The sequence below is a fragment of the Trachypithecus francoisi genome, unplaced genomic scaffold (genome assembly GCF_009764315.1).
Source record: "Trachypithecus francoisi isolate TF-2019V2 unplaced genomic scaffold, Tfra_2.0 Lachesis_group2, whole genome shotgun sequence".
In the NCBI taxonomy this organism is placed as follows: domain Eukaryota; kingdom Metazoa; phylum Chordata; class Mammalia; order Primates; family Cercopithecidae; genus Trachypithecus; species Trachypithecus francoisi.
The window spans coordinates 126,834,467-126,860,044 of NW_022681465.1; positions in this window are offsets into that span (position 1 = coordinate 126,834,467).

A 25,578-nucleotide genomic window follows, 5' to 3' on the forward strand; every position below is an offset into this window, starting at 1 on the left:
ACAAAGAACACCAAATCTAAAATCTGTAGAAATTTAAATGGATTATAGCATATTCAAAGATTAAAATATACTATATGCAATAAAACGATCTTGCAGAATAACAGCCTATAAGAAATTATCTGTGATAAAATGTTAAAGCAAAATTCAAAAAGCATATATGATATAAACTCAATTTAATTTAAAAATTGATATTTATGCAAAAGTTATTTAATAAATCAAAAATACTTTCTATATTTTCTTTACTGATTCTATTTTCAAGTTTTCCAAATTTTAAAATATTCTCTAGCTTATTACTTACTAGATTGAAATACTAGATTGAAATCTCTGAATGATGGATGATGATATAATTGAGATGTAAACTCTAAGTAATTCCCCAACTTTATTAAGTCTATTTACAAAGAGAAAAGGAGGAAAACTGAAAATTGTAATTATGTCAAATATTTGGTCATTGCAGACATTGAAGGGTCCTGAAACTTATTTCTTGACCCATTCCTTTGTTTGCTTCAAAAATACATAAAAAGTCTCTAATATATAAATACCAGGAGCATAAAACAAACAGAACATTTTTCACTATGCCCCCAAATTGGGTAAATTTGATTTAAGCTTCTAGGTTCCAGGGTAAAGGACATATTCATTTGCTTACCACTTCTTTAGTGGGTGTATAGTGTCCGACATTTTCTAATTTTCTTGGTATTAAAATTCTGTCTTCAACAGTAAATAAGCAGATCTTCAAGAAGTAGTTATTATGGGGTAATAACTATTCTGGGCCAGCCCAGTTTAAAATCATATCAATACAAAATTACTTGAATGAAAGAGAAAGAATAAAACACAGAAGCTCACCTATATACACATATCCACACACGAATATTCTGCAGTCTCTAGAAATCAGTTACTTAAGACTCAATCATCTTTAATAAACAATATTTTTTAAAGAAATCAAATCATATGATAAAAAATAATCTTTTCTGTTTCATCTATATGTTTTATTACCTACAATTCAATCTTTTTCAACCAACCAACAGTTAAAATAATACAAAAATAAAAAATGGACAATTCTCATTCTCTATTATAAGAGTGCATAACATTCTAAATAAAACAGACTCTGAGGAAAAGCAAGTACTCTTTCAATCTTCCTTAAAGAACACTGGATAAATGTCAGTATTTCCTCACAGTTGAGTCTCCAGGCATCTATTTCTTTGCTTTTAATTTTAACCAGAGTCAATGTTGCCCTGTCTTCCTTTACATTTGTTTTGAAATCTTCTGCCACTTTTCTTTTCCCTTTCTTGTTGAAGTTGTCAGATTCCATATTTTCCCTTCAGTATTTCACTCAGGCTTAATGAAAATTAACCTCACAGTCAAAATAAAATGAAGCTAATGGAAGAAAAGAGGAAGGTAATAAGTTTATAAGAAAACTAATGCCATATCTAAGAAAATCAGTGTCAAAAGCTGTGATCACATTATCGCTTGATGATACAACATCATTAACACAGCTGATGTAAAGTTATCCTGAGTCTAAGTAATTGTGTCTGAGAGAAACACAGGTGTGGAGTGCATATACCACCCACTGGATTCCACTCAGAATCTCTGAAGGTCATATGTTGTCATCACATTTCAGATACCAAAATAGCAGCATCTTTGATGATAAAAGGCTGAAGCATGAATGGAAAGCCAATTTCCTTCTTTATAATGCAGAAAGCTCACATTGAAAGGCATTTTCATTCTGATAGAAGTACACTTCACACATTCCAAAGATCAAGAAACATTTGAATCTCTTATATCTGGTTCAGGACAATATTTCATTTTATTTGTCTCTCTCTCTCTCTCCCTCCCTCCCTCTTTTTCTCTCCCTTCACTCCCTTCCCTGCTCCCTCTTCCTTGACCTCAGATCTCAAGCAGTGATTTCAACTCCACATTAATCCAATATCTATAAATCAATCAGATGGATTAAATGCCTGAACATCAAAGTTTTATAACAAGCTCTTTAGAAAATAGATGTCAGGATGCAACATCTACAGTATAGATTGTATTTTCAAGGTGGCAACCTTTTTGTCTACTCATTTTTGGTTCACTTGACTATTTTTTGTAAACTTGAAGCTGAAGAAACCAAAGAAAATCCACAAACTAAATTTAGGGCACAGTAAAAAATATTGTGTTTAATGTGTAACTTCCCCTAAACCTTTGAAAGAAAATAGAAACCTGCATATAAAATATAATTTAAAAGAAAAAAAGTTATGTTCTTTTCTTCTATTTACCAGGATCTCAGAAATAGTTGCATTTTGGAATAAATAAATTAGTTTGTAAATATTTAGTATGACTAAGTTTGATATAGTAGAAGCAAATTGTATTAGTTTGTATGTATTTCATTGGATCTTATTTTTAAAAAGAGGTATCTTCACTCACAGTAACTGTATTTGCTGCTATGCCAGACAAGATTCTGAATCCTTCTGTGTTTTTATTTTAGTTCGTGAAGAGGAGCACATCTACCCATTTTTCAAGGCTAAACTATTCCAGGCTTCTTTAGAAATTTTCTAGGTTATTCTAGATCTATCATGCAGTAGACATATGTGATTTTAGTTGTTGATTTTCATATTGGGAAATATTCCTCCCCTCCGCTAAGTACATGTGACTCCCATGAAACTGACTTCATTCACAGGGCCAAGGCTGGCATGTGACTCAAGTCTGGCTGATGAGAGCCTCACACTTTTCTGGCCTCAGTGATTGGCTCTTGGATGTACATATGAACTCATCAGAACCAAGTAGACATCCTATGCTTTTGTTGAAATTTCTCATGCTGAGATGTCTTCTTTTCCCACAGTATTGGACTAGTAGAGCCACCTTGCAAACACAAAAAGAAAGTCTGTCTACGAGTGGAGCTAGTAAAAAACAGAACCAAGATTTAGAGATAAAAACTGGATCAAGAGGGGCACTATTTGATCCTTTGAATCAAGCAGCTAGGAAGTTCATCTGTGCTGTCGGAAGTCTCAGTTACCTGCAATTATTTTTCCCTTTTGTTTAAACCACTTTGGATTGAATTTGTTGTGCCATGCAACCAAAACACACTTAACTGACACACCTAGCCATGATCATTCTTACTTCAGATTGTCCATAGAAATGAAAACTGTACAAATTGGCATTTAATAATATATGTGCTTAAATTATTTAGAATGTTTTAAAGAATGCTTATTTTTATATCTCTGATAAGATTTAATTTCCACAGGGAGCATTGCTTCTTTCAGTTAGCACTGACCTCCCTATATTCTGCTATGCTATTGTAAGTATAACTGTAATGCACAGGAACAAAAACAATTTTTACTGAGGAAAAATTCTGCTAAAGATCCTACTAACCTGACTTCCTCACTTGAATTGTAATAGTAACAGAAAGAAGAAAAGTGGTTACCCTGTTCAGATATCCTTTTAGTTTAATGATTGGATGGATTATTTAGAAATGAATTTTATCATAATGCAATTCATTTGACCAAGAATAACAGAAGTACATAACAAGACACAGCATTTAATTTATCATGTTATTTATTTAAGCATAATTATTTAGAAATTAATAATAAGCAATGGGTTTTGGATGTAACTTTTCAATTCCATAAACATTGGCAGTCCTTATGCAGGTCTTTCTAAGGAATGTCTCTGGCTGATCTATCAGGACCAAAATATCTTTGTATCATCTTCTTTGTTCTATTCTGTTACTCTGGGTATCATCATTATTTATGCTAGTCTGTGTTGAGATGTTACTTCCATGCATTTGATTTAAATTATTAATTGCATAAATATCTGCAACTATAATTTGTCAAAACAGACTTTTAGGTAATTTTTAATTAATGGTTTTAAATATTTTTCTAACACTTTCTAATAAATGTCTATCTCAGCTAATTATTACCACTAAGGATTTTTTTCTTCTATGGTGGCTAAGGTATTCTAAGTCTTTTCTTTCTCTCTCTTTCTATCTTTCCCTCCCACTTGTGTGTTTGAAGCTTTGCTTCAATTGCTTTGTTTCAGTTGCTTCAGTGATGTGACTTTATATCAGCCACAAAATTTTACTGAAAGAACCTTTTCCTCCTGGACAAGGACACTGCCTATACTAAGTAAAAAAAATAAATAAATAAAAATAAAAAAAATAAAAAAATAAAAATCACTTGATATCCAGTTATTTTCCATTTATTACCTAGAGCATTTTTCTTGGTTGAAAGTTACACAAATTTTATTTTCATTTAAGTGCCATAAGATTTCTATGTTACCAAAGTCTTGCATTTAAGATGCACTAGATGATTATATGTTGACAGTTAAAAAAATGTTGACTGATAAAAAGAAAGGACATCATTCATTTTCCCCTCTTGGTTTCCTAAGAAAAAACTGTGGCATTCAACGTAAGTCCTATTATAAGTGTGCTAAGTTTAGAACTCTCTATTAGCTGAAATAAGAGTTTCTAGGCTGATGATCAGTAATTCAGTAAATTACTAAATTTAATTGAATGCATGTGTCAACACCTAATTAAGGTCATCAACTCAACAAGAGTTATGCTACCATCTTCATTGTGTTATTAACAACCTCTCAAAGAGCTGCTCTTCAGTCTAAACGTTCTGCACTGAATCCATTCTTTGAATACAGTTCCTAATCCAAGATTAATTTATTGGAATTTTACTTTTTGTAAAATCTATTGACTTCATACAGGCTTTGGTGGGACTATAGGACTCAGCATCTCTGCAAAGCTGAAGTGGAATAGGACTGAATTTTAATATAAGAACAACTTATGAGGCCATGTGAACAATCAGCTTCTTTATTTGTGTTTTGGTTTACTAACTTGTTTAATGAAACTATTTTCTCCTGAAAATCAATCTGCCACAAAGTTTTATTATATATCTGTTAAATACAGCACAGTATATTACATAAATATTTTAAGTTTTAATGGCCTATTTTTTGATGAATTTTCAATATCACTAAAATATTTAAATAAATATCTCTAAGGGATATAATAATATCTGTAATATTTAAGTATCTCAATGGGATATAAAAATTTTATTTGATCAAGTTCTTATTTGCTATAGTAAGAAAAATAGAAGTGTTTATGAAGGCTGAGGTAATGATTCATAGAGGTAGAATTTGAAATTATAACGTAGGTAAGCACCACTGTATAAAGGGAATTACAGCAAATAGAAACTGGTCACAAAAATTAAGATATCAGGACCATATCATCAGGGACCAGTCAGGAGACTACCCTTATAAAACACAGGGTATATGCTGGAAATTTATATGGCATCTTAGAGAGATGAATAATATAGGAGATTAAAATCCGTACTGGTATTTTTTTAAACAAAGACAGCATCTTATTCTGTTACTCAGGCTGGAGTACAGTGGGGTGATCTCAGTTCACTGCAACCACCATCTCCTGGGCTCAGGCAATCCTCCCACCTCAGCCTCCTGAGTAGCAGGGACTACAGACGTGTGCCACCACACCCAACTAATTTTTTGTACTTTTTGTAGAGAGGTCTATTTTGTCCAGGCTGGTCTCCAACTCCTGGGCTCACGCAATCTGCCCACCTCAAGCTCCCAAAATGCAGGGATTACAGGTGTGAGCCACCACACCCCAGCCGTATACAGGTATTTTAAAACGTTACTTTACAGGTAGTAGATGTGCAGAAATAAAGGCTATGTCAAACATTATATATACTTGGAAGTTTCTTCTGAAAGTTGATAGTCTAGTTATCAATCATTACTATCACCACTGCTCTTCTGAAGTTAATAATAATGTTATTAACTAGGAAGAATTTAAAGAGAAAATAATAATAAAAAGTTTAAACTTTAGGGAAAATCCATAGTTACACAGGAAAAAAAAAAAAAAGAAAAAAGAAAAACCAAGGTAGGCAAAGAGGGAGCAGATAAATAGAGAAACACCAGATGCTAGGGTTTCATGCAAACAAGGTGGGGCAGTATGTTTCTTCTCTTTGTTTTTTTCTTGAATGAGAATGCACATGTATGACTTTCTCACCACTGTAATTTTTTTCCATAGTTCTTAATAGACAAGCTAACCTACAATTACCAAAGAATGAATAGAATAGCTCATGAGATTGCAGGGCACCAAAAGCACATTTCTACTTACCGGGAGGTGATTAGTTGGTAGAATGTGTTTGAAAGGCTGCAAATCCCATACAATGAATATCAATCATCTCATTCAGGGGTTGTTTTTCATCACTGACCAAAAATACAGTCAATTCATTAAATCATCTTTCAAGTTTTAGAATTGTGCTAGGGGAGTTATTGGGGAAGTTTTCATAATGTCACCTCCCATGGATTGGTAGAGACACAAAACATGTGGTCAAATATAATTGAATGAAGTCTCTCGGAAATATTTAGTATCAAACAGCAATCTCTTGATACAAAATAATTTGGTTTGGAGAGTCAAAGCTATATTAAAGAAGCTTTTTTTAGTTTATTATGCAAGGAGCACTGACATAGATATAAACATACACAAAAATAAAACAGTTGCTTCAGTCAAGCTCACCACTTAGTAAGAATAATAAATAGGAAATATTAAGACAATACCACTGATATACTGTGGTAAGTGGTAAAACATTCTGAAAAGATAGAGGGAAAAGTCACTGTTTGGGAAGGTGAGAAAAGGCAAAAGGCAAGTTTAGAATTGAGTTGAATCTTAAACAGGAAGAGTTTGGGGGCTATGGGGTTTGTTTATTATTTATTTGTTTGTGTGTTTTTCTGACTGAAAAGGAGAAGTTCATGCTAGGCAAAGAGAACGCATGCTAAGTTATGGCAAACTGAAGTCATTTTATGTTTTAGCAACACCAACTTGCTCTATGAGGCTGAAATTTAGACACTCAAAAAAGTGGCTAATGGGAAGACTGCAGTACTTGAAACAGTCACCATCAACTCTGAAAATCCAGAGTTTCAAAAAACTACACTTGTCTTGCTATTTAGGCTCCCGTTTGGATATTATAATTCCATTGAGCTCTTCTCTGAAAGTAAGCTCCTACCTTCATCTTCAGTCCTATCACATCACCTTATTTTACTTTTTTTTTTTTTTTTTTTTTTGAGACGGAGTCTCCCTCTGTGGCCCAGGCTGGAGTGCAGTGGCGCGATCTCGGCTCACTGCAAGCTCCACCTCCCGGGTTCACGCTGTTCTCCTGCCTCAGCCTCCTGAGTAGCTGGGACTACAGGCGCCCGCCACCAAGCCTGGCTAATTTTTTTTGTATTTTTAGTAGAGATGGTGTTTCCCCGTGTTAGCCAGGATGGCCTCAATCTCCTGATCTTGTGATCCACCCGCCTCAGCCTCCCAAAGTGCTGGGATTACAGGCGTGAGCCACCGTGCCTGGCCACCTTATTTTTCTTTCATCCTATTTTTCTTTGACCACAAAACTTACGATTGCTTTGCCTTATTTTACTTTTATCCCATTTTCTTTGACCACAGAACTTATGACTGCCTACTATTTTTTTTTATTTGTGTCCTTATGTATTGTTCGTGGTTTTTGTTCTAAGAATGTAATTTCCCTAAGAGCAGAGGCCACATCATCGTACTCTGGAATATTCTGAAGGATAACCTAGACATGTATTTTATATGTATATAAAAGCAACTGATGGACACACAAAATTTTGGTCATCATATATTCATCCACATTTAGGACAGTGACTGATTTTAAAGTAAGCAAATAAGTAATACTAAAATCAACGATAAAAGCTTAACTAATGAAAAAAATAATGATTCCCTAAAGATTGCAGTCTCATTCACCAGGGTCTAATTTTCAATAAAAATTTATACTTAGGTTACTTACTCAAAAATAATAAAAAGAATAAAACTCAAAAACTAATGCATTTATTTTCAGGACTAACAGAAAGTTGTTAACAGTGAAAGCAAAAAAGATTTGATGCTGAAAGCTTAAATTCCAAATTATCTTTTCAAGTTTCTAGAAAATTGGGTATTCACTAATTTCTAAATGGATCAAATAACTTTTCTTTATGAGGATAAATAACATTCAGTTCTTTTCCTATCACCCCGAATCCCCAGTAATATAAATCACATAATTATCAACATTAGGCTACCAGAAAACTAGCAGTTCCTTTAGCATCTACCTTTACAATTCTATAATTGTCTTTCAAGACTCATTCTGCAAAGAGATTTTTTCCCCCATTGTGAAATGGCCTTAAAAAATGTCTGCAAATTCTTTGACATTTCATCAAGAAAAAGTAGAGTCCATGTTACCTTTCGCCCCTGAATACTAGCGGGCTTGTGATTTGCTTGTGACTAAAAAGATTAGGTGCAAGTGACATTGTGTCATTTCTGAGGCTAGGTCATAAAATTCAATATAGCTTCTGTCTTACTCACTAGAACACTCTGAACTGTCATGTAAGGAAGCCACGCTCTTTGGAAGCCCAAGATACATGAAGAAACTACATGCAGATCTACCATCCAAAGTCCAAGTTTAGTTTAAATTTGACAGCTGGAATGCATTGCTCAATGATTTGTGAAGATACTTCCAGATGATACTGGTCACTTGCCCTCAAATGCTGAGTTTCTTCAGCTGAGACCCTATCACTGAACAGAGAAAATCTATTTCTGCTGTGACCTTTCCACATTCTTAACCTGCAGAATTAGTGAGTGTAACGTAATTGTTGTTCTAACCAACTGAATACTGGAGTGATTATTATGCAGTAATAGTAATTACTATGGAAAGATTACAGATATGCTGTATCAGCATGAACAAATATTCATATAAGCATGGAGTGAAAAATAGATAATCCTTCAAGAGAGACCTCTAACACAAAAGCCTATTATCAAATAACCAATTACTCATTGTTAAAAAGGACACCACTTAGCCAGCAAGAAGATTACCATTCAGAAATTCTAAACAATATTTAGAATATTGTAAGTAAGAATATTGTAAGGAGAAAGTATTATAATATTCTATCATGCCAAGTACTCCTTTTTTTTTTTTTTTTTTTGAGACGGAATCTGGCTCTGTCGCCCAGGCTGGAGTGCAGTGGCCCGTGATCTCCGGGTTCACGTCATTCTCCTGCCTCAGCCTCCTGAGTAGCTGGGACTACAGTTGCCCGCCACCACTCCCGGCTAGTTTGTTTTAATTTTTTGTATTTTTAGTAGAGACGGGGTTTCACCGTGATAGCCAGGATGGTGTCAATCTCCTGACCTTGTGATCCGCCCGCCTCGGCCTACCAAAGTGCTGGGATTACAGGCGTGAGCCACCGCGCCCAGCCAGCCAAGTACTCTATTTAGAAGCTGAAAGTATTTAAGGACTTCAGCAAAACCAGATTTGTGTTTTCTACGTGTACTAAACTAGTAATTGTGAACTGGTATCCCTGTCACTCTTTTAAGGCTTTACGTCTAAGTATGTCTGCCTTTAAAACGTGCCTCTATGTGTGGGAAAGGGCTGTTTAAAACAAACAAGCAAGCAATCCAATGAAAACAACAACAGAAGGTAACCTCTTTTTCATCAGAACTCCTTCAGCCTAAAGAATGTTTTTCTACCAATCTGTATGGCTGGTTGACTTCCTTAGACCAAGTTATTTGAGCAAAGGTTTCTGGATCTCAATAAAAAGATCGCTACAATTTTTGGTTATAATAATTTCACTCATGAAAGGTAAAACTTAGCCCAAGGATGGTCTCTAAAAAGATAGATAAGTTTAAGTGCAGGTTCCACATAGTAGTCAAGAAAAAAAAAAAAAAATTACCTGCCCAGCTGGGCGTGGTGGCTCATGCCTGTAATCCCAGCACTTTGGGAGGCCAAGGTGGACGGATCACCTGAGGTCGGGAGTTCAAGACCAGCCTGACCAACATGGAAAAACCCCCGTCTCTACTAAAAATACAAAATTAGCCGGGCATGGTGGCGCATGTCTGTAATTCTAGCTACTCAGGAGGCTGAGGCAAGAGAATCACTTGAACCTGGGAGGCAGAGGTTGCCGTGAGCCGAGATCGGGCCATTGCACTCCAGCCTGGGCAACAAAAGTGAAACTCCATCTCAAAAAAAAAAAAAAAATTACCTGCTAAATTTAGTATATAGTTTGTTGTCCTAGATGATATTCCAAGTTTGCCAACAAATCAAAATCTTCTTTTCTCTAACAGAAAGCAAAAATTGCCAGATTTCAATGATTATTTTGTGTTAGCATGCCATTCCCAAACATTTATAGATAATAGTTTCAATAATATATAACCTCATTATTGTCTTCAGTAACTTCTATTTGGATTTTCTCATCTAAATCTGAAAACATATCATCTTTCATGAGCATTTTATGTATTTAAACAACTAGGTTGCAAATTCTATATAATACATTTAAGGGGGCATTGGCAATTCCATAGTGCTGACAAACAGAAATACAATATGAATCCCAAGCAAGAGTTGCAGAAAGAATTTTAAAATTTTTAGCCACATTTCAAAAAGGAAAAAAGAAATAGGTGAAATTAATTTCAAAGTATACCTAATGTAACCTAATATGTCAAAATATAATTTCAACCTATAATTTAGAAAATTAAATATTTTAATTTTGTGTTATACTAAGCTTTTGAAAGACAGTGTTTGTGTTACACCTACAGCATATCTCAATGTCATCTAGACTTGTTTCCTTTGTGTGTATGTGTGTGTGTACACTTAAGGGGTTTAAGTGCAATTTAAGGGGTTTAAATGAATGTGTTACATGAATATATCACATAGTGGTAAAGCCTGGAATTTTAGTGTAACCATCACCTGAACAACGCTTGTTGTACCCATTAAGTAATTTTTTCAGGCCTCGCCTCCCTCCTTGCCTTCTTATTCTTCCTAGTATTTAATGTCTTCTATTCCACACTCGATGTTTATGTGTACACATTATTTAGCTGCTACTTATCAATAAGAATATGCAGTATTTGGCTTTCTGTTTTTGAGTTATTTCACTTAAGATAATGGCCTCCTGTTTCATCCATGCTGTTGCAAAAGATGTGATTGCATTTTTTTTTATGGCTGAATAGTATTTCATTGTATATATTTACACATTTCCTTTATCCCATCACCCACTGAGGGACACTGAGGTTGATTCCATCTATGTTTGCTATTGTAAATAGTACTGAGAGAAACATACTAGTGCAGATTTTTTTTTTTAATACAATGATTTCTTCTCCTTTGGGTGGACACCCAGGAGGGGGATTGCTGGATCAAATGGTTGTTCTATTTTTAATTGTCTGAGAAATCTCCATTCTGTTTTGCATAGAGGTCATACTAATTTACACTCCTACCAACAACGTATAAGTGTTCTTTTGGTCTACTTTCTCACCAACATGTTTTTTGGGTTTGGTTTGGTTTTGTTTACTTTTTAGTAATAGCCATTCTGACTAGCATGAGATAGTGTCTCATTGTGGTTTTAATTTGTGTTTCTCTAATGATCAGCGAAGTTGAACTTTTCTTTTTCCTATGCTTGTTGGTCATTTGTAGGTCTTCTTTAGACAAATGTCTGTTCATGTGCTTTTGACCACTTTTTATGGGGTTATTTATTTATTTATTTTTGTTGGTGCTGGGTTGCTTGAGTTCATTGCACATTCTGGATATTAGTCACTTGTAGGATGCATAACTTGCAAATATTTTTTTCTCATTCTGTAAGTTGTCTGTTCACTCTGTTATTTCTTTTGCTGTACAGAAACTTTTTAATGTAATTAAGTCTTATTTGTCTATGTTTGTTAAAGCACACATGTGACTAGTGTCAACCATGATGAATGGTGCAACTACAGAAGATCATCTACTGTGGAGCAAATCTCAGGATTGGGGCATTTTGATCTGCTTCATTTTTCCCCTTTATAGTGAGGCTCTAATTCTTTCAAATACTTCAAATAATAAGTAAACTTATTTGAATTTGATTCTTTTAGGAAAATTTTAAAACGATGTGTTATTGGAAATAATCTTTCATTTATTCCATTTAGTTTTAATAACAAATGTCTGTATGCTACTCAAAATCAACATGCAGATTTAATCAGTTTACCAAAACTTGAGAAATGACTCTAGCAAATTAATTATTCTTTTGGCTTATTTATTAGTTACTTAAAGAAACCTTTTCTGACCACCTTCTCTTACTGTCTCCACCTATATCCCATCAGTCACTCCATCATGAAATCCTGCTTAATTTTTTTTCATAATTCATAAACCTATTCGAAAATGTGTTATTACCTAAATCAGTTTATCTGTTAATTGTTTATCTCTGTAAATATAATACAGACTATCTAAGAGCACATAGATTTCTTTCGTAAGCACTAATGTGCTGTTCATTTTCTATAAGAAGACCTACCACATTGGAGGTGCTCAAAAATATTTATTAATTAAATTAATAAATATCTTCATTGCATTGTAACAATATAGACACTCTTCAATCTAATTTATACCAAGAAAATCAGCTGAAATATCATTTAGAAAGTTTCATCTGAGAGTCACTGTTTTCTCAGACTTTGTCAAGAAAGCAATCCAATTTTTATTGTGGCTCATATGGTAGAATGTCCATCTCTTTAATAGTAAGAAATTCAGAAATGAAGAACTTCATGTTTGTGCCTCTAGGATAAGAGAAAAGCTTATTCCTTTCCAAATATCATCTACAGTCTGGCTAATACAAAGCTATTAATTCAACATACAAACATGTTTCTTTCTTATTATTGAAAAAACCTCTCAAATTTAATTAAAGTCAATAAAGAAATTAAAAGCTTAATGAGAGCAAGAATCCTCTGAGTGTGTTCATGCTGTTATCAGACTGTGATGTTGTAAAAGATAGGATTATGATTTTACTGCCTGGGCAACCAAGAATAGGGAAAGGATGAGGAGAAGAATTTTGAAAAGTCTCCTGGTGAGGAAAATCTCAGAGTGGCAAACTGTGGTGCTTAATGAAATCAACAGAGAAATTCAATACCAAATGGCTAGCTTGTGAGCATCACTACCTATTATTTGAATCTAAGACTGACAAATAATTTGAGAGATGTTTAAACAAGATTCCTACTCAATATGAAACTTGATGGGAACCTCTGGAAGTATGTCTACTATCTCTTCCCAAGTGATCTCTCAATGATTGGAATTGGGCTGGGTTAGATCATAAGTAATATTTACTTTTATTTCACTAAAAAAAAAAGGAAAAGAAAACAAAAGAAAAAAAAAAAACAGCCAGGCGTGGTGGCTCATGCCTGTAATCCCAGCACTTTGGGGAGGCCGAGGCAGGTTGGATCATGAGGTCAGGAGTTTGAGACCAGCCTGACCAATAGAGTGAAATCCTGTCTCTACTAAAAATACAAAAATGAGCCAGGTGTGGTGACACGCACCTGTAATCTCAGCTACTCAGGAGGCTGAGGCAGGAGAATCACTTGAACCCAGGAGGCAGAGGTTGCAGTGAGCCAAGACCACGCCCATTGCACTCCAGCCTGGGTGACCAAGTGAGACTTCATCTCAAAAAAATAATAATAATAATAAATAAAAAAGAATATTTCCTGAACTAGAAAGTCAGGACAAACTTCCAGTCTTTTGCATTTAGAGTAAGATTCCCCCGTCTCCCTACCCGTCCCATTAAGTATTGAAAGCTTAAGCAATAGTGGTCAAGAGAGAGATATGTGGGTGCAAGATGCAACTAATTCTGGCCTCCACATCGCCTTCAGAAGGAGTGAAGAGGCTCCCCTAGACACTCACATTCTCTCACCACTTCTACCTCCATGATACCACTATGCCTACATCCTTTTTCTGGTCTATTTCAAATCCCCATAAGAAGTCACTGACTTTATCTCTCATTTTCCTCATTTTTACCTGCTTAGGCTGCACATCGATGTTTAGTCCCCATTTGCAAGTCTTCCCAGTTCCTGAAACTCCTCTGCTGTGCTCTGTGGAACTTGCCATGCAGCATCCTCAAACTTTAATGTTCCCTTCATCATCCTGCTCAAAGAAACCCTGGGACTTCTCTGAGGACAGTGCTTTCCCAGGGGAGCATCGTGTGTTTTCTCTCTCTTTCTCACACCATGGGCCTGATAGTGAACTCCATGTCCTCCTTATGCTTCATCTCCAGTTCTAGACTCTTCCCTATGCCTCCTCTTGACAATGCTCTAGTGAAGACATGGCCAGCCCAGACCAGCCCTTGCTGCAATCAGCTACTGTGCCCCAAGTAACTCCTCCTCATTTCTTAAAGAGTTTGGCTCCTGTGTCACTGTTACTCTCTCCAGGATAACTCCAGTCTTAAATATTGGTGATATCAATTTATACAAAGATGATCCTCCCAAATTTCTCTCTTCCCAGTACTATGGAATCTTCTTCAATGATGCTTTCCACCACCATCTCTCAGACACAATTCCCATGGCCACACACATTACAATGACATCTCCATATTTACAGCTTCAAGCATCCCACTTTCTCATCACTTGTAGAATTCTCTCTTTACATTTTACTTGCTTCAGGACCTCAGCACCAACAGTTCTTTCTACACATACAATCCCACCAGCTCTTCTATTCATTTTCTCACCCTTATTTTATACTTGCTCAATTTAAATTCCACAGTTAATCATATAATCACACACTTGGATACTCCCTCAGCTCTCTTATCTCTTAATTCATCATATTCACTAGACAAAACCATAAATCTTGTGAAATGCAATTTTCCACCAACTGTATACTTGGACCCATGCAGCTGAATATGGCTAGGGAAAAAATTTAAAAATAAAAATATGTTGACTACTCTCATATTAAATGCTTGGACAGGAACATCAGTTGATATCTTAATATGGTGCTTGTGTTAAGTTTACCACCCTTACAGACAACTGTATGATGCTTTTCCTCTCTTCAAACCTTCAATATCTCTCAATTTCACACGCAGTTGACAACCTCATTTCTCTTTTCATGAGAAAATCAAATGAGCTAGAATAGTGCTCTTACAATTTCTACTCTTCGACAAACTTCTGCACCTCAATTATATAAATGAAATGCATCTTATTTCATTTATCCCAGTGACATTTCATTGTCTTCCATCCCAATTATATAAATGAAATGTCCACAGTTCCATCTACAGTCATCACATTGGAACTAGAGATCCCATGACTTCTTACCTAGTGAGGGATGTCATTCTCCCTTATCATCAGATTTATCCTCTCCACCAGATTACTCCCATTCCCAACTGCCACCGCCCCCCCAACAACTACTACTTCCTTTATTTCCTCTCATTTATAGAAAAAATACTTTGAAACAATCTTCTGGTGCACACTGCTTTCAATTTTCCTCTTATTCTCTTGTAAGTCCGCTTTCATCCCCACAAATGACAGTTCTCTGGACTCATATTACCCAACCCAAGGGCAGCAGGTGAGAAAGTTGGCCACTTTCTCTTTCTTAAAGCATTTTCTTCATTTAATGCTCAGGTTATTTTTCTACCTCAGTGACCCTCATTGGAGTATCCCAGTCTTCATTTCTTACATCTCTTCATTTCTATTTCTGATCTGTTCCCTTGGTGACTTCACGTAGCTTCATGACTTTAAATCTTAATTCAGGTATCCAAATGCTGAGAAAACATCTCCACTTAGATGTTTAATTGGCATCTCAAAGTTAACACATGCAAAGCTGATTTCTGATCTTCCTACCAAACATACTTCATCTGTGTCTTCCAAATTTCAGTGAAGATTGCTCTACTCTTTTGGTTGTTAATATCAGAAAACTTGGAGTCATTCTTAACTCCTTTATCTTATATCCCTCATCTAATTCATAAGCTAATCATGTGGTGTTAAACTTCAAATTGTATCCAGATTCTGACCACTTTCCACCAATTGCACTGTCACTGTCCTGCTCCAAATTCTAGATAACTTTAATTGCTTCCTGACTGGTCCTTATTTCAACCTGTGCATTCGCTCTTCGGTGTATTCTCAACAAAACAGCCAACGTAATTTCACTAAAATTAAAGCAACGTTTTATAATTTCTATACTTAAAACTCTCGACTATTTCCCCATTTTATTCAGACTAACTTACTGAGCACTCCAAGTCCCATATGAGGTAAGTTCAAATATTGAAACTGACCCAACAGTCTCATAGATAATTTTTTGAATGAACATAGAAATTGACCTTTTTGGTCTTAAAGCTTGAACTTTACGTTTTTTTTAAAATCTAGTTTCTTCCTCAGGAAATGACCTTCAGGCATCTGAAAAAAAGTATCAATGAACTGAAACTCACCAGCTTACCACATCCAGAAAATGATATGTTGGACCCCTCATTCATCATGACTGCTTCCTTGCCTTTCCCTAGTTCCTGTTTTTTGTTTTGTTTTGTTTTTGCCTGTATACACATTTGTTACATTTCTTCCTTGCTATATAAATGCCTAGTTTTAGTCAGTCTAGGAGATGGATTTGAAAATGATCTCCCATCGCTTTGACTTAGCACCTGATTACAGCTTCTTCCTTGGTAATACTCATTGTCTTAGTCATTGGCTTTCTGTAGCAGCAAGTAGCAGGACCTAGACCAAACCCCTGGTGTTTCAGTAACATTAGTACTATTTTACCAACTAGGAAGTAAAAATTAAACAATGACAATAAAAAGGTTACTGGCTGGTAAGTGGTTGTAATAAGATTCAGTCTTAGGGTTCCTGGCGTAAGAGTCCATATTTTCAGCCATTATGATTCACTGACAAAAGCAGTTTACCTAAATTAAGCAGTAAAACTCTAAATCATTTCCATGTCTGGTTCTGTGGCTTATCTCAAGACCTCTTCCCCTGTAAGCCTTCCCTTTGCCTATTCCTCCAGTCACACTAGCCCATTACTATTCCTTGAACTGTTCAGTCAGACTAAAATCCAAACACTTCCCTCACCTGCATCAAACTTTCCTTGCTTCTCTGTTTACATCCACTTGGCACTTCAAGTTTTCTGTTCTTCCAGTTGCTGATTTCTTGGTATATATGCCATCTTCTTCCTGCTATGACAACTGTTCTCATTGTTCATTTAGTAAATGATTTCAAAGTGGTGGGGTGGCCATTGCTGTCCAGCAAGGCTCTGGCTCCACAAAGTCAGGGATTCAAACAATTCATTTCTAAGATAGACAGATTGAGGTTTTCCAGTCTTTCAGAGTCCTAGCTCCTTTCCATCTGAGAGTCTTTGCATTTGCTATTCCTTCTGCCTGGAATATTCTAGTTCCTGGGATGTTTTTGCATTGCTGGCTCCAGTTTGGCATTCATGTCTCTGCTCATATATCGCCCCTTGGGAAGACTTATCTGGCCACTCTACCTAACGTAGCCACCATCACTGTTCCGTTAACCACTCTATCCTATCACTATTTCACTTTCTTCACAGCAAAATATTTCACAATTTTTAATTTATTTACCTGTGCATGGATTACTTTCCCCCACTGGACTATGAGCTCTATCAGCAAGGACTTCGTCTCTTTGATTTCCACCACTTAGGTCAGAGTCTTCACAAAGAAAGTGATAGATGAATATTTCTTAAATATATGAAAAAATTCTTATTTTTGTCTGACTTGATTCCAATAAGTTTAAAAATAGCAAGCAGTATGGAAACTTCTGAATTTTATCTAAATTTCAGAATTTGGTAGAGAGATATTTAACTTTTTTCTACTATAACTGGTATGTGTATACATTATGGTCTATTTCCAATTTATCTTTGGATATAAATAAGACATGTATAATTTTAGCAATTCTTACAAGTACTCAACACATACAGTCTTTTCTTTTAGTCTCCTAGTCTTAGCCATCAACAGCATGGAATTTCTATGATAAAGCAGTATTTTATGGCTGTTGGATATATATACATACATACAGTTATATATATATTTACACACACACACATAAATACATGTACACACACAGCTCTTCGTGTGATTATATATTATACATTATATATTATATTATATATATTATATTATATATTATATATATATATATATATATATATATTATATATATATTATATATAATGTATATATTATACATTAAATATATATGTATTTAATTATTCTTTTGGTTTATTTAGAACACTCTCTTGCCTGGCTAGGCACGGTGGCTCATGCCTATAATCCCAGCACTTTGGGAGGCCGAGGTGGGCAAATTACCTAAGGTCGGTAGTTCAAGACCAGCCTGGCCAAATGGCAAAACCCCATCTCTACTAAAAGTACAAAAATTAGCTGGGCATGGTGGTGGGTGCCTGTAGTCCCACCTACTCAGGAGACTGAGGCAGGAGAATTGCTTGAACCCAGGAGGCGGAGGTTGCAGTGTCTGAGATTTCTCCATTGCACTCCAGCCTGGGTGACAAGAGCGAGACTTCGTCTCAAAACAAAACAAAACAAAAAGCCCACTCTCTTTCCCTATAGTTATTTGGCAGAATGCTGTTTTCCTTAGAGTTCAAGGTTAGATGAGTAGAGGCAAGTTGCCAGGCCAGCAAATATACCTCATGAGAGAAATGTAGCTTATTAATAAGTGCTGTAAAACACACCCTGACACTTTGTCATGTCATGCCGTAGCAAATTAGAAGAGTGTCCTTAGTTCTTAAGGGAAATATTGCAGTTCTGATCCTTTGCAAGTTGATCTGTGAATATAAACCTGGTACTTACTGCCTGCAATATGCATCAGTGGCAAAATAAGCCAACAGTTAATGCTTAGCACATAAAATTTTTGAGTAAAAATTCAAAGGAAGGTATGAATGTAGTCCTTGTAAGAAGAAAAAAATATTGCAGAGGAAGAGAGCATAATGAGGAAATTGGACATTTCTTAGATAAATAAGATGAGGCTATCAATTTCAGAGATATGCCAGCCATAATGAAAATAATGATAGTAAGGAATGCTTATATACATCAATTAAAAAGTTACTTAACTTCCTTCTTAAGTTTTCTTCTTGTTTCAATTCAATTACTCTTGTGATTGAGGGCCCCCAGTGAATAATATTTAAAAACATTTTTGTTTTTCTAATTTAAAAAATATATAATGGTACTTTTCATTTCCCAGAGAAATGAAAACTTAAGTTCATACAAAAAAAACCCTGTATATAGATGTTCAGTTTTATGAATGGAGCACTTGTATTTACAATAACCAAAGATCGACACAACTTAGATGTCTTTATTTATTTATTTTGAGACAGAGTGTTCCTCTGTTGCCCAGGCTGGAGTGCAGTGGCGTGATCTTGGCTCACTGCAATCTCTGCCTCCCAGGTTCAAGTAATTCTCCTTAATCAGCCTCCTGAGTAGCTGGGATTACAGGCACACACCACCACGCCTGGCTAATTTTTAGTATTTTTAGTATTTTTAGTACATGTATTTCTGCCATGTTGCTCAGGCTGGTCTCAAACTCCTGAGCTCAGGCAATCCCCAAAGTGCTGGGATTACAGGTGTGAGCCACTACACCTGGCCAACCTAGATGTCTTTAAATGGGTAAATGGTTAAACTAACTGAGGTCCATCTATACCAAATAATACTAGTCAGCAACAAAAATTAATGAACTATTTATACAATGACTGTTGGTATAGATCATCAAGAAATTATATTGGTGAGAAGTCAATCTTGTTCATGAACATGCTGCATGATTCCATTTATATAATTTTCTTGAAATGAAAGTATGTTAGAAATGAAGAGGCCGGGCGCGGTGGCTCAAGCCTGTAATCCCAGCACTTTGGGAGGCCGAGACGGGCGGATCACGAGGTCAGGAGATCGAGACCATCCTGGCTAACATGGTGAAACCCCGTCTCTACTAAAAAATACAAAAAAATTAGCCGGGCGAGGTGGCGGGCGCCTATAATCCCAGCTACTCGGGAGGCTGAGACAGGAGAATGGCGTGAACCCGGGAGGAGGAGCTTGCAGTGAGCTGAGATCTGGCCACAGCACTCCAGCCTGGGCGGCAGAGCGAGACTCCGTCTCAAAAAAAAAAAAAAAAAAGGAAATGAAGAACAGATTAGTAATTACTAGTAGTTAAGGGGAATAGGATCATGGATATGGCTATGAAAGAGCCTATGAAAGAGGTGATGAAAATGTTATTTATATTAAGTGTATCAATGTCAATAGCCTGGTTTTCATTTTGTAGCATAAATTTCCAGTATGTTATATTGGGAGAAACCACATAAAAGGCACCTGGAGTTTCTCTGTATTAGTTTCTTACAACTGCATGTGAATCAATAATAATCTCAAAATAAAAAGTTCAATAAAAAATAATGTAATTCCTAAAATATAGGTAATATGATCTCCAATTAAGAGTGTGAAAACCTAAGAATTGACTCTTTTAAAAATTAAAATTTATATTTTTCTTTACCTTTGCCCTGTCAGACTTGATGTTTCTGATTACATATTTATATGACAAACGTTTATTCAAAACTGTTAATAAACACCTAAATAATTAAAACTAGGTCATATTGAATTGTGAAAAATTTACTCCTTTTGTTAGAGATATCAAATGCACATGACTAAGTTAGAAGTAGAGAATCAATTATCCAGCCTCATATCTAGAGAGTGTCATTTTTTGAAAATGGAAATCTGTGTTTGAATATTCTTTCTGGCCTCTGTATCAGTTTCCTGTCCATTTTTTCTTCACATCATTTTAACAATCTGAATTTTATGATATTTGCTTTAAAAAAAGGGTTTAGCATTTGAAATTGCTAAATAAGAATTCAAGTTCCAGCATCTTCTTAATAATTACATAATTTGGAGCAAGTAATTTTTCTGCTCTGAATCTGTTTCCTTATCTGCAAAACGAAGCTGATATCTACCTTTTAGTTTTGCTGTGGGAATAAATGGAAATCTTTCCAGTGAAGCAACCTGATTTAGTGGCTGGTACATCATAGGTGATCATTTCATTGATCCTTAATGCAGCCATTTAACAAATGCTATGGGCCAGCCATTTGCCAATAAGCAAGCATCTGGCTCCCCTAGATGTTACCTTCTAGTGGGAAAGATGGGCAACAAAGGTATCAATACAAAATAAATATTTTGTATGATGACACATATTTTAATAATATGTGTTCTAAAAAGTACAACAGGTTAGTAGGGGGAAAAAGAGTGCCTAGAGAAGATGACCAATCTGGCTGGGCATGGTGGCTCACATCTGTAATCCCAGCACTTTGGGAGGCTGAGGCGAGTGGATCATGTGAGGTCAGGAATTTGAGACCAGCCGGCTAACATGGTAAAATCCCATCTCTACTAAAAATACAAAAATTAGCCAGGCATAGTGGCTCAGGTCTGCAGTCCCAGCTCCTTGGGAGGCTGAGACACAAGAATCACTTGAACTCCGGAGGCAGAAGTTGCAGTGAGCCAAGATCACACCACTGCACTCCAGCCTGGGCAACAGAATGAGACTCAGTCTCAAAAAAAAAAAAAAAAAAGATGAGCAGTCCACTTTGGTAGGGAAGTCAGGAGAACTTCCAGAGTTCAGAGGTCTCTTCCTTTAATTCTTTACATTATTTTTCACTTGCCCATTGAAGGGCACCATTATTACTTAAAGAAGTAACATTCAAATCTCAGTGAAAATAAATAGCAGATAGTTAGTGACTCCATTTCAGTATCTGTAATTCAATATATCACATAAATAGAATAGGGATGCATATTTTTCTCAGCTCTGTGTATATTGTAAATTCTATTTGAAAATAAAGATATCATGCAATAAAACTATGTGATCATTTTTATAAAATGTTATTTTATTAAACATTCTTACCATAAGAAGTTCTTCTTAGATAAGTTCCCAAAAGATGATTTCCCTGGTGGGGGTGAAGAAAAAAAACATGAAAATTAGAAATAATGAACATTACGTCATATGCTATTTAAGAAGTTTCATTGTTCAAATTTAGGTTCTTCCCTTTTCTTGAACTTAATGTATTTATTCAAATAAGACTACTGTCACTATATAAATAGTCAAAATACTTCTATATTTATTGTAAGACTGCTGTTCTATTACCAAGTAAAAAAGCATTCTATAGAACGTGAAAATTGCCAGTGGTTTTCTACTTCTTTTTTTTTTTTTGAGACAGTTTCAATCTTTTTGCCCAGGCTGGAGTGCAATGGCACGATCTCGGCTCACCACAACTTCTGCCTCCTGGGTTCATGCCTCAGCCTCCCAAGTAGCTGGGATTACAGGCATGCGCCACGATGCCTGGCTAATTTTGTATTTTTAGTAGAAACAGGGTTTCTCCATGTTGGTCAGGCTGGTCTTGAATTCCCGACCTCAGGTGATCCACCCGCCTTGGTCTCCCAAAGTGCTCAGATTACAGGAGTGAGCCACCACGCCCAGCTGGGTTTTCTACTTCTAATATAAATCATTTAACTTTATTGTCCTCAGTTTTCTCATTTATAAAATCACAAAATTTACTTGAAGTGAGATATATCCAATCTAAAATTCTAATTATGTTTAAGGCTAGGACAATGTAATTTTAGTGTTTTAAAAATTGCATCCATGTTAATTTTGCAGTGCCAACTAAATACACACACATAGAACATTAAGTTGTATTTCGTGTATCTTATGTTTAAATTGAAATGTGAAGCTATTGAGTAATTTGCAACTATTTATTTTTAATCGAGGGAAGAACATATTTTTCTTATGTTTTAGTATTCTGAGCACTGGAAGCCCGAAATGAAACTGAAGAAAAAAACTTCTATTTTTCCTTGAGTGATTTAAATGCCTTTAAAAGAATCTTTTGCTCATAGAAAATATTTATTTCTTCACCATTATTTTTTTCAATTCCTATCATGTTTTTTCCACTACCACACTTTAAATTTGGACTATGAACTTAGAATTGAGCAAAAGCAATAGATTTCCAAAATCAGAAGGCTGCTGGGAATCACTTTCAATAAGAGAAGAAAAACAAATGAATTACAGCCAGCATTAGGCTCCGGAATTGAAATTACAAGCACTCTGAGGAGTATTTATAGTATGTGGTCCAAGGATCCTGCTGCTCAGGTCCATTAACATTGTAGATCCTGCTGAATTATGAAAATGTTCCTAACAACAAATGTTTTTACAAAAAGATGCCAAAACCAAATTTCCAAAATACTCCCTTGATAAATAAAAAGTTATATAAAACTCAGTATTCATATTGTAGTTTTAAGAAAACTTTACGATGTGCAGATATATTTTACATGTTAAAAGCAGTGAAATGTCTGGTTGAAAATGAATGGACAGAGTAACTGAAAACTCCATTAAATAGACCTGATTTTAAATTCCATCACCGATAGAAAATGACTTCGATATTCCCAAAGTAATAAAGTCCAGGTTCTTTGGTGCAGCTCAAGAATGCAGACTGGGGAAGGTAAAAGTTATAGGAAGGGTGATTTCATTTTAATGAAAGGGGGAAAATGCTTCATGAGATAGGTTACAGTGACTAAAAACATTTAAACAGAGGTTAGATGGCCTCCCTTTAGGCTATTATATAAAAGGTGTCTGGACTAGAGGATCTCTATGTTTATTTCCTGCACCTAAGATTGCATAATTGTGTGTTTCAATGACCTTTGTAGTGACCCTGCAGTGAAATCTGAGATGCAGAACAAGTCTGTGTTAATGTACTTTAAATATCAAGTCTAGAACTTTCTTTCCTTCCCTTTTCTCAGTAATTCCTAAGGATCCTATAGGTTTAGCTAAAAATTATCAGACCTATAGGATACTCAGGAATTAATTTATTACACCTTCTCCAGGAATTTTCCTGCCTCAGCCCTCACCCCAAGGGTGAGTTAGGTGTGTGTTTCTATAGCACATTATATTCACTCCCATAGCATGGTTTTGCATATGGTATTGTAACTGTCTATTCCCCTTAATAGACTATAGGTTTCTATAGGCAATAGTTGTGATTACAATGACAATGTATATTTTAAAAAATTAGTTGTATGCAAGTACCAGTTGCAGAATGTTAATATAATCATTTTCTGGGGATACAAAATGATTTTTTGAGAAAAATTTTGAAGGTGCTGGATGATTCAGAGGTTAAGCAAGTATATTTACTTAAGGATACAGCAGAGCCATGAAAGTGTTTCATATTCTATAAATAATAATGATTATTAAAAAGGTAAGTAGATGTAGATTTTCTTAACACTACTTCATCTTGGTCTTATTTTTTATGGAGCATCTTCTGAGACTAGAGTTTGTTTTTTCTTTCCCAATTTCCTCTAGTGAATTGGTTATTATAGTGAATTATTATATCATTCACCATTTCACTAGACAGCATCTGGCACTGAGCAGGAATGTAAGAAAAACTAATTGTATTCATCAGTTACTAAAATCTAAACTAATTGGCTTTCATGTTCCCTGATAAATGCTACCATATCTATCCCAAATTGTTATTTAAATTAAAGAAGTATTTGGGTCATCTTCTTTGTTTTGATTGCAGAAATCCCTTCTGTGATATAGTTGGCCATTTAACTTCTATGAGAATGATTTATGGCTATAGACATCATATATCTACATGAACTAGTGTGTTTCACTGTAAGACAACCATTGATTTAAAAAATCTTTTTCACTGAATTTATAGCTGAATGCCTCTAACTTTTGTTCCTTTTTGAACAACCAAAACAAGTTTGTGCCTTATTCAACATAATACTTAATAGACATTGTGTTTAGGTTTATCTTCTTTGAGCTAAACATCTTAGTTTCCTTATTCTTCCCGCCATGGTTTCCAGATTTCCAAATTGACAGGAATCTCGTTATAAAATTATAATTGATTCTGCTATCTTCTTCCGAAGCCCACTTTAAGGTAAGGTAAGGCAGAATCTTAATATTTTATAAAGATGCCACTGCTGAATCCTGGGTTATTTATTCTATTCATATTGCTTCTTTTTGCCAGAATGTTTTTTCTTCTTCCCTCCTCCTCATTATCTACCCTTTAGGAAAAAGCTCACCCCCATTTCATGTTCAACCACATTCGCTGTCGTTTTTCCTCTCCTGCTCTTGGAAAAATCAGTTAAGACTCATTGTCTATTGTGACTATTCAGCCTCCCAATTTTTCTGTATTATTAACTGATATTTCATGTATACTTTTCTTTATTATTAGTAAAGTTAATAATGACTAATTTCTTATAACTAAGAAGTTATAAGAATCATGAGCAAGTACTTTACTTTTTTTTTCTAGACACTCTGTCAAATACACAACTGATTAACCAGTTGCCTGAAAATGTTGATAGACATATATGCAGATTTATATGGCCATAGCTCTTATGTCCCTCCTTGCTCCTTGATATTTAGAAAGCTAAGGTGCAGGGCACTGGGGCAGATGGAGGCAATTGGTATATAGCTTGTTTTCTGACCTTCCAAGCTTTTATTTTCAATGGGAGTGGGGGAGAGGAATGGCATCCTGGAAGTCTAAAAATGACATTTCCTAGAATTTCTTGACTCGTTTTCATAATTAGTTCTACAAATGGGAGCCAATGGGAGGAGGCACAGGCAGGAAGCATTCTGTATTCAACTCTCAACTTAGCAGAAAGGCAATTACCAGGAAAGCATATCCTCCAGCATTTTCAGGTCCCAACAGCAGCGGTTAAGGCAGCCTCATTTCAGAAGCAGTGCACTCTATAAACAACAGATGCTGATGAAGTTGTGGAGAAAAGGGAATGCTTTTACACTGTTGGTGGGAGTGCAAATTAGTTCAACTACTGTGGAAGACAGTATGACAATTCCTCAAAAATGTACAGGCA